General features: G+C 42.7%; 1 protein-coding gene across 8 annotated transcripts in view; it reads left to right on the forward strand.

Annotated features, from left to right (window-relative positions):
• LOC121291913 (homeobox-containing protein 1-like) overlaps window positions 1-13,773 on the forward strand; it is an 87,239-nt gene that overhangs the window by 17,453 nt on the left and 56,013 nt on the right. For 5 of the 8 annotated variants that reach the window (XM_041213572.1, XM_041213575.1, XM_041213576.1 and 2 more), the window contains exon 2: window positions 10,552-10,681. The gene's annotated coding sequence lies outside the window, so the exon portion shown is untranslated. The remainder of the gene's footprint in view (window positions 1-10,551; window positions 10,682-13,773) is intronic. The other 3 variants (XM_041213573.1, XM_041213574.1, XM_041213571.1) reach the window with 2 other exon arrangements.

Raw genomic sequence — 13,773 nt, forward strand, 5'->3', positions numbered from 1 at the left:
AAGCAACGGAGTGCTACTAGGAGTGGGCATTCCTTATGTAAATAGCACAAGCAAAATGGCCATAAGACCATAAGATATAGGAGTAGAAATTAGGCCAATTGGCCCATCGAGTCTGCTCTGCCATTCAATCATGGCTGATAAGTTTCTCAACCCCATTCTCCCACCTTCTCCCCGTAACCTTTGATCCCCTTACCAATCAAGAACCTATCTAGCTCGGTCTTAAATACACTCAATGACCTGGCCTCCACAGCCTTCTGTGGCAATGAATTCCATAGATTCACCACTCTCTGGCTAAAGAAGTTTCTCCTCATCTCTGTTCTAAAAGGTCTTCCCTTTACTCTGAGGCTGTGCCCTCGGGTCCTAGTCTCTCCTACTAATGGAAACATCTTCCCCACGTCCACTCTATCCAGGCCTTTCAGTATTCTGTAAGTTTCAATCAGATCCCCCCTCATCCTTCTAAGCTCCATCGATTATAGACAGAGTCCTCAAACGTTCCTCATATGTTAAGCCCATTCCTGGGATCATTCTCGTAAACCTCCTCTGGACCCTCTCCAGGGCCAGCACATCCTTCCTGAGATAGGGGGCCCAAAATTGCTCATAATATTCTAAATGTGGTCTGACCAGAGCCTTATAAAGCCTCAGCAGCACATCCCTGCTTTTATATTCTAGTCCTCGCGAAATAAATGCCAACATTGCATTTGCCTTCCTAACTACCGACTCAACCTGCAAGTTAATCTTAAGAGAATCCTGGACTAGAACTCCCAAGTCCCTTTGCACTCCAGATTTCTGAATTCTCTCCCCATTTAGAAAATAGTCCATGTCTCTATTCTTCCTACCAAAGTGCATGATCTCACACTTCCCCATGTTGTATTCCATCTGCCACTTCTTTGCCCATTCTCCTAACCTGTCCAAATCCTTCTGCAGCCTCCCCGCCTCCTCAATACTACCTGTCCTCCACCTATCTTTGTATCATCTGCAAACTTAGCCAGGATGCCCTCGGTTTCTTCTTCTAGATCATTAATGTATAAAGTGAAAAGTTGTGGTCCCAACACTGACCCCTGCGGAACTCCACTAGTTACCGGCCGCCATCCTGAGAAGGACCCCCTTATCCCCACTCTCTGCCTCCTGCCAGGCAACCAATCTTCTTTCCATGCTAATACCTTGCCTCCGACTCCATGGGATCTTATCTTACTGAGCAGCCTCCTGTGCGGCACCTTGTCAAAGGCCTTCTGGAAGTCCAAGTAGATAACTTCCATTGGCTCTCCTTTGTCTAACCTACTCGTTACCTCCTCAAAGAATTCTAACAGATTTGTCAGGCATGACCTCCCCTTGATGAAACCATGCTGACTTTGCCCGATTTTACCATGCACTTCCAAGTGTTCTGAAATCTCATCCTTAATAATGGACTCTAAAATCTTACCAACGACCAAGGTCAGGCTAATCGGCCTGTAATTTCCCGTCTTTTGCCTCACTCCCTTCTTAAACAGGGGGGTTACATTGGCGATTTTCCAGTCCTCTGGGACCCTCCCTGACTTGAGTGATTCCTGAAAGATCGCCACTAACGCCTCCACTATCTCTTCAGCTATCTCCTTCAGAACTCTGGGGTGTAATCCATCTGGTCCAGGTGATTTATCCACCTTCAGACCTTTCAGTTTTCCTAGCACCTTCTCCTTGGTAATGGCCACCATACTCATCTCTACCCCCTGACTCTCTTTAACTTTGAGGATGTCACTCATGTCTTCCACTGTGAAGACTGACGCAAAGTACCTATTCAGTTCCTCCGCCATTTCTTTGTTCCCCACTACTACTCCTCCAGCGTCATTTTCCAGTGGCCCAATGTCCAATTTTGCCTCTCTCTTACCCTTTATATCTAAAAAAAACTCTTGCAACCTTTTTATATTACTGGCTAGTTTACCCTCATATTTAATCTTCTCCCTCCTTATTTCTTTTTTAGTTGTCCTCTGTTGGTCTTTGTAGGCTTCCCAATCCCCTGGTTTCCCACTGCTCTTCGCAGCATTGTATGCTTTCTCTTTAGCTTTTATGCTATCCCTGACTTCCCTTGTCAGCCATGGTTGCCTCGTTCTCCCTTTAGTATGCTTCTTCTTCCTAGGGATGAATTTTTTGCTGTGTCTCCCAAATTACTCCCAGAAACTCCTGCCATTGCTGTTCCACTGTCTTTCCTGCTAGGCTCATCTCCCAGTCAATTCTGGCCAGCTCCTCCCTCATGCCTCTGTAGTTGCCTTTATTCAATTGTAATACCGTTACATCTGATTCCAGCTTTTTCCTCTCAAATTGCAGGGTAAATTCTATCATATTATGGTCACTTCCTCCTAAGGGTTCCTTCACCTTAAGCTCCTTTATCAAATCTGCCTCATTACACATCACTAAATCTAGAATTGCCTGTTCCCTAGTGGGCTCCACCACCAGCTGCTCCAAAAAGCCATCTTGTAGACATTCCACAAATTCCTTTTCTTGAGATCCACTACCAACCTGATTTTTCCGGTCTTTCTGCATATTGAAATCCCCCATGATCACTGTAACCTAGCCTTTCTTACACACTTTTTCCATCTCCTGGTGTATCTTGTGCCCCACATCCTGACTACTGTTCGGAGGTCTGTACATTACTCCCATTATGGTTTTTTATCTTTGCGGTTCCTCAACTGTCCCACACAGATTCTACATCATCTGACCCTACATCATTTCTTGCTATCGATTTAATTTCATTTCTTACTAACAAAGCAACCCCACCCCCTCTGCCAACCTGCCTATCTTTTCAATAGGATGTATATCCTTGGATATTTAGCTCCCAGTCCTGATCCCCATGTCTCTGTAATGCCCACCACATCATACCTGCCAATTTCAATCTGCACCATAAGCTCATTTACCTCATTTTGTATACTGTGTGCATTCAGATACAACACCTTCAGTCCTGTATTTCCCATCCCCTTTCTCATTGTTGTCCCTTTATCTGATGTGCTTGAAGTTCGATTCCTAGCCCTTTTTAAACACTCTGTCCTATTTTGTGTTCTGGAGACTTTAATAGCCTCTCCTGGGCTCTCCTTTCTTTTCAGTTTTTTCATAATTTTCCATGAAGTTGAATCCACCCCCCAACACATGCTAACCTGCTGCTTTGTTTCCCATTAGTCATAATTCTTGGAGTTTTACCCTTCCCCACCCCCCCCAACTTTCTAGTTTAAAGTCCTGTTGACCACCCTATTTACCCTTTTCGCTAGAACGTTGGTCCCAGATCGGTTCAGGTGGAGACCGTCCCAATGGTACAGATCCCTCCTGTTCCAATACTGATGCCAGTGCCCCACGAAATGGAACCCCTCTTTCCTGCACCACTCCTTTAGCCACGTGTTTACTTCCCTTATACTTGCGTCCCTATGCCAATTTGCACGTGGCTCGGGTAGTAATCTGGAGATTATAACCCTTGAGGACCTGTTCTTTAATTTAATTCCTAGATCATCTGCCATCTGCTGACTCAACCACACAATTGAAATCAGGAACACAACATGAGTAATTGTGGACATAGAACTTCAGCTCATCATTAATCTTGAATACGAATTATTTGAACATTCCAGACATTGGTTTTTGAGCAAAATATTGGCCTAAGTTCAGGCCCTTTGCACAATTTAATGACGTACACTGTGGTAAACTTTGCCTTCTCCAGTATCTGTTGTCCTATACCATACACAAACATCCATTTTAAATGGTTTATATTACTGTTCAGTAAATTAGGCTTATTTACACTATTGAGAATTACAGCTGCGGTCACCAGTAATAGATAATCATGGGAGGCAGAGTATCTGTGCAATAATGAAACAAGCCATTCATAAAATTATATATTCGGGTTATTTTTCTGGGAGTTAATTACACAAAAAATATCATCCCAGTATTTTAAATTAATAATTGCACAATCCTATTCTGTTATGGAATAAATACATGACATTTAAGCATTAACTTTAGGAGCTTCTGAGAGGAAACTGACAGTTAAAATGGACAAAACATTTGTGAAAGTAGCAAGTCCTCTACGAAACTAAAGTCTCTCAGAGGGACTTTGTGGTGTTTCTAGTGCAATCATAGAACCATTCTGAAACATTCAACTTATATTTATGATAAGGATTTTTTTTGGTTCAGTTTGGACATTAATAAGTCTATGTAAAAGTGAGGTAGAAGGTTACATTAAACTAGCAATTTTACAGTTCCTTTCCTTGAGTCTTTTATTCCCTTAAAAACAGAATAGAATTTTTGCCATTTTATTGCTACATTTTGTTAGACATGGTAGATCCCAGTAACAAAACATTGTGGAACCTCACAGATTCAAATTACTCTTAGAAGCTTTTTCTATTGTAATTCAGTGGTAATTAAATTAGTTTGGAATGAGGTCAGGTTGCTGTCTTTTGGAGTCATGTCTCAGTGTTACAGCTTACTCTGTACAGACAATCAAATGGAAAATTAATCTTCAATATAATCTGTTTCATCACATCACTCTTGGCCTAAAAGAAAGCAAAACAAACACTTGGCTTTACTTCTAGAGGGATAGATTTGAAAAGTGGAGAAGTTATGTTAAACATATGTTATACCTTGATTAGACCACAGTGGTGTACTCTATACAGTTCTGGTTCCAATATAATAAAGAGGAAGGAGGCTTGAGTGGAGCATAAACAGACTTACTAGGTAGAATGGTCTGTTTCTATGCTGTATGTTCTGCGTATACTTGGGGAACACTGTCATGTGTTAATACATACAAGAGAAGGTGCAAAGATTTTACAAAGCTGATACCAGAACTGTAAGGTTATAGCTATTGGGAAAGGATGAATGGGCTGGATCCCTTTTCTCTTGAACAGAAAAGTCTGAGGCGTGATCCAGTAGAGGCCTTTAAAATTATGAAAGGTTTGAAAGCGTAGACGCAGAAAGAGTGTTTCTGCTTGAGGAGAAGAGCAAAATTAGACGCCATCAATTTGAGATAGTCACCAAGAAATCAAATAGGGAATTCTGAAGAAACTCCTTTACCTAGAAAGTGGTTAGAATGTGGAACTCGCTATTGAGGTCAATAAAAAAGATGCATTTAAGTGGAAACTTGATAAGTATAAGAGGGAAAAGGGAAGAAAAGGGAATAATGGGCTATGACAAGAGTTGAATTACCTGGAAAAACTCAGCAGGTCTGGCAGCATCGGCGGAGAAGAAAAGAGTTGACGTTTCGAGTCCTCATGACCCTTCGACAGAACTTGAGTTCGAGTCCAGGAAAGAGCTGAAATATAAGCTGGTTTAAGGTGTGTGTGTGGGGGGCGGAGAGATAGAGAGACAGAGAGGTGGAGGGGGTTGGTGTGGTTGTAGGGACAAACAAGCAGTGATAGAAGCAGATCATCAAAAGATGTCAACGACAATAGTACAATAGAACACATAGGTGTTAAAGTTAAAGTTGGTGATATTATCTAAACGAATGTGCTAATTAAGAATGGATGGTAGGGCACTCAAGGTATAGCTCTAGTGGGTTTTTTTTTTAATAATGGAAATAGGTGGGAAAAGGAAAATCTTTATAATTTATTGGAAAAAAAAAGGAGAGAAGGGGGAAACAGAAAGGGGGTGGGGATGGGGGAGGGAGCTCACGACCTAAAGTTGTTGAATTCAATATTCAGTCCGGAAGGCTGTAAAGTCCCTAGTCGGAAGATGAGGTGTTGTTCCTCCAGTTTGCGTTGGGCTTCACCGCAAACTGGAGGAACAACACCTCATCTTCCGACTAGGGACTTTACAGCCTTCCGGACTGAATATTGAATTCAACAACTTTAGGTCGTGAGCTCCCTCTCCCATCCCCACCCCCTTTCTGTTTCCCCCTTCTCTCCTTTTTTTTTTCCAATAAATTATAAAGATTTTCCTTTTCCCACCTATTTCCATTATTAAAAAAAAACCCACTAGAGCTATACCTTGAGTGCCCTACCATCCATTCTTAATTAACACATTCGTTTAGATAATATCACCAACTTTAACACCTATGTGTTCTATTGTACTATTGTCGTTGACATCTTTTGATGATCTGCTTCTATCACTGCTTGTTTGTCCCTACAACCACACCAACCCCCTCCACCTCTCTGTCTCTCTATCTCTCCGCCCCCCACACACACACCTTAAACCAGCTTATATTTCAGCTCTTTCCTGGACTCGAACTCAAGTTCTGTCGAAGGGTCATGAGGACTCGAAACGTCAACTCTTTTCTTCTCCGCCGATGCTGCCAGACCTGCTGAGTTTTTCCAGGTAATTCTGTTTTTGTTTTGGATTTCCAGCATCCGCAGTTTTTTTGTTTTTATGACAAGAGTTAGATGAGCAAGGTAGGAAGGAGGCTTGAGTGGAGCATAAACAGACTTACTAGGTAGAATGGCCTCTTTCTATGCTGTATGTTCTACGTATATTTGGGGAACACTGTCATGTGTTAATACTTACAAGATGGCCCCATACATGTAGCCAATTCTCAAACATCACAAGTTTAGTCAATGAAGAGTGCAGGAGGGCATGCCAGGAGCAGCTCCAGTCATACGTAAAAATGAGGTGTCACCTAGTGAAGCTATAAGACAGGACTGCTTGCGTTCCAAACAGCATTAGCAGCAAGTGATAGACAGTGCTAAGTGATCCCACAACCAACAAATCAGATCTAAACTCTGCTGTCAAAGAACAAAGAACAAAGAAAAGTACAGCACAGGAACAGGCCCTTCAGCCCTCCAAGCCTGCGCCGATCATATTGCCCGTCAACTAAAATATTTTGTACTTCCGGGGTCCGTACCCCTCTATTCCCATCCTATTCATGTATTTGTCAAGCTGCCTCTTAAACACCACTATTGTACCTGCTTCCACCACCTCCTCTGGCAGCGAATTCCAGACACTCATTACCCTCTGCGTAAAAAACTTGCCCCGCACATCTCCTCTATAGTTTTCTCCTGTCACCTTAAATCTATGTCCCCTAGTAATTGACCCTTCCACCCTGGGTAAAAGCTTCTGACTATCTATTCTGTCCATGCCACTCATAATTTTGTAAACTTCTATCAAGTCGTCCCTCAATCTCCGTCGCTGTAGTGAGAACTCTAGTGTGTCCTGCCACATCCAGCCGTGAATGGTGGTGGATAATTAAACAACTCACTAGAGGAGGAGGATCCACAAATATCCTCATCCTCAATAATGGGGGAGCCCAGCACATCAGTGCAAAAGATAAGACTGAAGCATTTGCTACAATCTTCAACCAGAAGTGCCGAGTAGGATCTCGGCCTCCTCTGGTGGTCCCCAGCATCACTGATGCTAGTCTTCAGTTAATTCGATTCACTGCACATGATATCAAGAAACAGCTGAAGGATACAGCAAAGGCTATGGGCCTTGTCAATATTCTGGCAATAGTACTAAAGACTTGTGCTCCAGAACTTGCCGTGCCCCTAGCCAAGCTGTTCCAGTACAGCTACAACACTGGCATATACCTGGCTATGCAAAATTACCCAAGTATGCCCTGTACACAAAAAGCAGGACAAATCTAACCTGGCCAATTACCGTCCCACCAGCCTGCTTTCGATCATCAGTAAAGTGATGGAAGGGGTCATCAATAATGCTATCAAACTTGTTTAGCAATAACCTGCTCACTGATGCCTAGTTTGGGTTCCGTCAAGGCCACTCAGCTCCTGACCTCATTACAGCCTTGGTTCAAACATGGACAAAAGAGCTGAACTCCCTTGACATTGAGGTCGCATTTGACCAAATGCGGCATCAAGGAGCTCTAGCAAAACTGGAGTCAACGGGAATCGGGGAAGAACTCTCCACTGGTTGGAATCAAACCTAGCACAAAGGAAGATGATTGTGGTTATTGGAGGTCAATCATCTCAGCTCCAGGACATCACTGGAAGAGTTCCTCAGGGTAGTGTCCTCGGCCCAACCATCTTCAGCTGCTTCGTCAATGACCTTCTTTCCATCATAAGGTCAGAAGTGGGGATGTTCGCTGATGATTGCACAATGTTCAGCACCATTTGTGATTCCTTAGATACTGAAGCAGTCCATGTCCAAATGTAGCAAGATCTGGACAGTATCCAGGCTTGGACTGACAAATGGCAGTAACATTTGCGCCACACAAGTGCCAGGCAATGACCATCTTCAACAAGAGAGAATCTAACCATCGCCCTTCGATGTTCAATGGCATTACCATCACTAAATTCCCCCACTATCAACATCCTGGGGGTTACCATTGACCAGAAGCTGAACTGGACTAGCCATATAAATACTGTGGCTACAAGAGCAAGTCAGAGGCTAGGAATCCTGCAGTGAGTAACTCACCACCTGACTCCCCAAAGCCTGTCCACCATCTACAAGACACCAGTCAGGAGTGTGATGGAATACTCCCCACTTGCCTGGATAAGTACAGCTCCCACAACACTGAAGAAGCTTGACACCATCCAGGACAAAGCAGCCCACTTAATTGGCACCACGTGCACAAACATTCATTCCCTCCACGACCGACACATGGTAGCAGCAGTGCGTACTATCCACAAGATGCACTGCAGGAATTCTCCAAGGCTCCTTAGATAGCACCTTCCAAACCCATGACCATTACCATCTAGAAGGACAAGGGCAGCAGATAATTGGGAACACCACCATCTGGACGTTCCCCTCCAAGTCACTCACCATCCTGACTTGGAAATATATCACCATCCTTCACTGTTGCTGGGTCAAAATCCTGGAACTCCCTTCCTAACAGCACTGTGGGTGTACCTACACCACATGGACTACAGCGGTTCAAGAAGGCAGCTCACCACCACTTTCTCAAGGGGAACTAGAGATCGGCAATAAATGCTGGCTCCAGCCAGCGACGCCCACATCCCGTGAATAAATTAGAAAAAAACATGATCAATGATTTTATTCTTAATTCACAATACAGCATTCCACATATGATGAATGTACAGTTTTGGTTTTGAAAATGCCAAAAAATGGCATGAGATGATAGAGAATTGCTGAACATCATGTTGCTTCTGAAGTTGAGTGCTAAGATTTCCTCATGAAAATTTTATGACCCACTGGGAGTGTGGTACCCAAAAAATTATTTGTTTTCAGTTCTTGGCTCAGTGCAGGAACCCTAGATTTTGCCTCCCATGTCATTCTGTGTCATCTCTGGATGCTGGAACTCTGAAAGTAAGCAGTGAATCATGTGGCGGCTATATGCAACCCAAAGCCGTTTATGACATTATAAATGACTCACTCAAGGAAGCTTAAATTTATTTTTTTTAATTAAGAAACTGCCAGATGGTCTCCCTTGGTGGCTCCGTGAGTTTATTCAGTGAATAGCTAAGCCACATAAACCAGGAAAGTCCAAGGTCAGGAGGTGTAGTGGTAGGGAGCTACAGTTGATTATAGAGTTTTCTCTGCAGGGAACCCCCTACAAACATTGATGCTGCCCTGTGAATTGCTTATCCTAAAATTTACAAAGGGATGCAATGGAATGTTATATGTGACCAGAAACCTGGCATCCTTTTGTAATGAGATTTTTTATTTCTACTGCTATTTACAGAAGTATCAAATAAACATGAATAAATTCTGCACCACTGTTCTGTGATTGTTTGATTTGTGGATTATCCCCATAATAAAGAAAACCAAGTTAACAACAACACAATGGCATTGATGAAGATACCTAAAGTGCAGTAATTTGGCAGCTTTCAAACTTCAAGGAGTAGATCTGTTATCACTTTATTTATGTGTTAACTATGGCCTACTTGAATGGTGGAGAGTCCGTCAAATACTTCTCAAAATCCACATTGGCTTCATGTTGGATCCCCCATTGTTAGATTCCCTCCACCACCCTTTGGTACTTTATCAGATGGTTCATTTGTGTTCTTTGCTTGGTCATCTCTTAGTCACTCACTCCATTCAAACACCTTTAGGAGTAATGACCTTCAGCCTTTTACAGACTGTAATACAAAAACCACAGACCAAAGTTTGTGAAACTGTTTGAACAGTCGGAAACAAGTGGTTAATGACAAATTTATGACATTGTAGCTTGTTTAGGGAATATGATTAATGATAAGTTGTGTGTGTCTGTGTATACTTGAAATCAATTCTTGTCCTATTGAATTTAAGAAAATTGTCGTCAAAGGTGAACAAAATGAAGGTTGTACGAGATAAAATGTGAGGCTAAAAGGAAATTCAGTAGGTTAACATATATGAAATAGTTGTCACGCAACAGGTTACTGTAGCAATACAGTATTCATACAGACAAATGAATTTGCAAGATTACTGCTGATTGATTTAACTTGAAAGTGGAATGCTTGTTTTTCGTGTCATCATATTAAGACTAACTAACTACTGTGCACCATATTCACCAAACATTGGTTTTTGAGATTGCAGTATCTCTCCTGCAGAGACATTCTGATAAATTTCAGCTTTCAAATCTCATGAAATTGACACAGTTTACATTAGCCTGCTAATTTAAGTTTGGTCAGGTTTGTAAGAAATCTCCAACTGGTATGGGGAGAATGCAGTTTGTGGACCCAAGTCCTTCTGGTAGTGGACTAGTCTTCAAATTTAAATAAGACTTATTTTGTTTTCCTCCTTTGTGGATTTCCCCGTGCTGCACAAGAAAGGCCAAGAGGACAAGAGCCGATTATAATTTGAGGAGGGCCAGATGTGGAGAGCTGTAGTAACTGGAGCCCCTGCACTTCAGGTTAGTCACCCATTTCCCTCTGAAATATTTATTTTAAACTGCATCATTATGACTGCTACTGATGGAGCATAGTGCATGAGCTGCTGCATGATCTGGTGCATTTTGACTATTTGTATCATGAGAAAGCATAGAATGGTTACATCACAGAAGAAGGCCATTCAGCCCATCATGTCCATGCTGGCCCTCAGCAGGAGGTGCAACTCCGCTTCCTTTTCCCTGTAGCCCTCCATGTTTTTCCTTTTCATATTGTGATCCAATTTCCTTTTGAGTGCTTTGATTGAACCTGCTTCCACCGCACTCACAGGAACTCTGTTCCAGATCCTAACCACTTGCTGCGTTAAAAAGATTTCCCTCATGTTGTGTTCCTTCTTTCGCTAATTACCTTAAATCTGAATCCTTTGGTTCTTGATCCTTACACCAGTGGGAATACTTTACTGTGATATGGCTTGAGTGACCACTTCAGACAACACAGTGCGTGGATAACACAGAACAGTGACTGCCAGGGTTGACAAAGTCTCTATGTGACTGAACAGCCACAGTACCACAGACACCTGGGGCAGGATCTTCCCCCAGTTGTGGGGGGTTGTGCAGGAGCGGGCGCAAGCGGGCATGTTCCCAATCGGCGCCCCCGATTGGGAGTGTGCCACCATTTTACGTCGGCAGGCCAACTAAGGCCCTGCCCACCATGACGTCCCCCAGGAAGCCCTGTGCATGCAGGCAAAGTGCTGCCTCAGGGAGGTTGGCTCAGGTTTGAAAATTTCAATAAAGAAGGGGAAAAACATTACTGACGTGTCCACTCACATGAGCTGGGACACGTCAATTTCTTTTATTTGAACATTTTATAAAAGTTTTAATATCCTCATGAAACCTCATCCCGCCTGTGGAGGAGGCTTCATGTTTTTTCAGAAGCCCGCCTGGGCTCCCGTGATGCCCGCCAACCTTAAGGTTGGATGGGCAGGTCCATTAATCATGTTAATTACTTTTTTTTAATGGCCTTAATAGGCCTTTGACGGTTTGGCGGGCATGCAGCCGATTCGGCTGCACGCCCGACGAACTGAAAATCTAAATGACACGGGGTGATGTTGGGCCACATGCCTGATGTCACCCGGTGTCCCTTTACACGTCGGCGAGCGGGCCCCACTCCCTGCTCGCCGAACAGGAGATTCTGCCCCTGAAGTTGTGGCATGTACTTCCAAAGTGGTCATTTGAGGAACGTCACATTTGATCCAGCTCAGAGTTAAAAGTGACAGTTCACGTCTTGGGATTAGTTTTCCATGTATTTTTTTGTCCGAGCCTCATTACGCCAGTGCCGGAATTGCAAAATTTTCAAGAGAATGCATGTTGTCTATATGGATGGAGAATCACAAGAGGTAGTCAGGATAATACTGCAGATTTCAGTAGAAAGGTTCAATTTGCAGCCAAGTCAAGACAGACAGGCAATAAAAACATACACACACACGCATCAAATTTAGTTCTCCATTTGATTATTTTTACATCCTTAGAAATTTACGTTTTTAAAAATGGGAGAAAATGATAAATTGCAAATGGATTGCTTACTTTTACTGTAGCTGAGATTGGAGATTTGATTAAGTGGATAAGCCAGTGAAGCAACCACAGATTCAAGCCTGCATTTTCATGCATGTATTTTCATGCAAAAGCAGAACATACACGGACTTCCAGCATCTGACTTTTCTCATAACCTGAGCACTAATTTAGACTTTTTTAAGGGGAGGGCAAAAATAAAGAATCTGGTCACAATTTTAAAATGATAATAGAGCAGCTGTGAATCTGTGATGAATGTAAAACCAATGAAAATGGGTGTTACATGGAATAGCTTCACAAAGCCTATTTTCAAAAGGGGTGCCCAAGAAATGTTCTAGGTTGTTGGCCAACTAGATACTGTGAATTGAGATGTTTGTTTTGCCTTCTCCTCTTCCCATTTCTTGATTTAATATTTAATACAGATTCACTAGACCTGGACCAGTGGTTACATCCTAGGTGATATATGCTAGCTACTCTGTGCTTCACGAGCAAGAAGTTTCTTTGTTGTAGACTGCCTGCGACGCCTGTGTACGAAGATACAGAAATATTGCAACATGCATAGCTTCTATTATGGTGACAGACAAGTCACTTAAATTAACCATTGATTGTACCTGTACAAGAATTCTGCAGCCTTCACTTTAAGCTAAGAATTGGGAACAGGGTATCGGATAAAACAACTTTATTGATTTCTTACTAGTTGGAACATACAGGGTACAGATATTATGCCTAAGATTGGCAACTCACAGTGTGGAGAATTGCAAGCTATCATCTACCCTTCATTTTAAGCTTTGTACATGGAGATTTATTTATTCAAGTGTCTCTGAAAGAGAATGTACTTGTTGTCAATTCCTTGCTATTACATTTGGAAGAGTGGGGGAAAAAGGGAAGAAAATGGCCAAATCAAATATGCACAAATTTGTATAGTCTAGTTGCTATGTATTGTTCCCCTAAGTAAGAAATAGAATTATGCACTTATACCACAGACCAGTACCAGTTTCTGGGACATGGAGCTGGCAGATTTGAATTATGTTGCTTGATATGCATTTTTCTTTGGCAAATCGGAATTCTGTACTTGCGTGCTTACACACAGCAAACAGTTAACTTAAATCCTTTTGAAGAGCTCACAGGACAGGTGGCTCTTTACCAAGTTGTAACAATTTTACTTTCAGTTTAAGAAGCTGCTTTTGCACTGGTTTTAGTATTGCAACAGCTGAACCAGTTGTGAGTCTGCACCTTCAAAGTAGCCTTGCATCATTTGCTAGAATGCAATCTGGCTAGTATTACTCATTATACTGCACTTCTTTCATTGATGCAAAGCTGAGTGTATTTGACATTGATTCAAAGGCCTCGATTTTCATCCGTGAATCCGATGCACGGAGTCCGCAAGCCGACTCCTAAAAATGGCTGCCAGAACATCAGATTTTCGGTCCGGGGGTGGGCTAGATTAGAAGACGTGGTGGGCGACCCCAGAAGAACGGAGGATGCTGCCAGGTGCGGAGGTAGGCTGCTTGGAAGGCTTGCCTCAGGGCTCCAGCACTGTGTCCAAAATT

Source organism: Carcharodon carcharias, chromosome 19 (genome assembly GCF_017639515.1).
Source record: "Carcharodon carcharias isolate sCarCar2 chromosome 19, sCarCar2.pri, whole genome shotgun sequence".
Taxonomy (NCBI): domain Eukaryota; kingdom Metazoa; phylum Chordata; class Chondrichthyes; order Lamniformes; family Lamnidae; genus Carcharodon; species Carcharodon carcharias.